Source organism: Colobus angolensis, unplaced genomic scaffold (genome assembly GCF_000951035.1).
Source record: "Colobus angolensis palliatus isolate OR3802 unplaced genomic scaffold, Cang.pa_1.0 Scaffold40, whole genome shotgun sequence".
Lineage (NCBI taxonomy): Eukaryota > Metazoa > Chordata > Mammalia > Primates > Cercopithecidae > Colobus > Colobus angolensis.
Genome location: NW_012117377.1, coordinates 4,085,619 through 4,086,831, shown reverse-complemented (window position 1 = coordinate 4,086,831; position 1,213 = coordinate 4,085,619). Strand labels below are relative to the sequence as shown.

Genomic DNA, 1,213 nt, shown 5'->3' with positions numbered 1-1,213 from the left:
TGGCACAATACAAGAATGCCCTCACTCACCACTCCTATTCAACATAGTATTAGAAGTCCTGGCCCGGGCAATCAGGTAAGAAAAAAAATAAGGGTATTCAAATAGGAAGAGAGGAAGTCAAATTGTCTCTGTTTACAGATAACATGATTGTATCTTTGGAAAACCCCATCTTCTCAGCCCAAAATCTCCTTAAGCTGATAACTACTGCAAAGTCTCAGGATACAAAATCAATGTGCAAAAATCACAAGCATTCCTATATACCAGTAACAAACAAACAGCCAAATCATGAGTGAACTCCCATTCACAATTGCTACAAAGAGAATTAAATACCTGGGAATCCAACTTACAAGGGATGTGAAGGACCTCTTCAAGGAGAACTACAAATCACTGCTCAAGGAAATAAGAGAGGACACACACAAATGGAAAAACATTCCATGCTCATGGATAGGAAGAATCAATATCATGAAAATGACCATACTGCCCAAAATAATGTATAGATTCAATGCTATCCCCATCAATCTTGACTTTCTTCACAAAATTGGAAAAAACTACTTTAAAGTTCATATGGAACCAAAAAAGAGCCTGTATAGCTAAGACAACCCTAAACAAAAAGAATAAAGCTGGAGGCATCATGCTACCTGACTTCCAACTATACTACAAGGCTACAGTAACCAAAACAGCATGGTACTGGTACAAAAACAGAGATATAGAACAATGGAACAGAACAGAGCCCTCATAAAAACACCACACATCTACAACCATCTGATCTTTGACAAACCTGACCCAAAGAAGCAATGGGGAAAGGATTCCCTATTTAATAAATGGTGTTGGGAAAACTGGCTAGCCATATATGCAGAAAACTGAAACTGGACCCCCTCCTTACACCTTATACAGAAATTAACTCCAGATGGATTAAAGAGTTAAACATCAGACCTAAAACCATAAAAACCCTAGAAGAAAACCTAGGAAATACCATTCAGGACATAGGCATGGGCAAAGACTTTATGTCTAAAATACCAAAAGCAATGGAAACAAAAGCCAAAATTGACAAGTGGGATCTAATTAAACTGAAGAGCTCCTGCACAGCAAAAGAAACTATCATCAGAGTGAACAGGCAACCTACAGAGTGGGAGAAAATTTTGCAATCTATCCACCTGATGAAGGGCTAATATCCAGAATCTACAAAGAACTTAAACAAATTTACAAGAAAAAA

The 1,213-nt window shown here is 37.6% G+C and overlaps 1 protein-coding gene across 4 annotated transcripts in view; it reads left to right on the top strand.

The window, feature by feature from the left end:
• Positions 1-1,213, top strand: part of PLD5 (phospholipase D family, member 5) — a 442,862-nt gene that overhangs the window by 374,424 nt on the left and 67,225 nt on the right. The window lies entirely within an intron of this gene.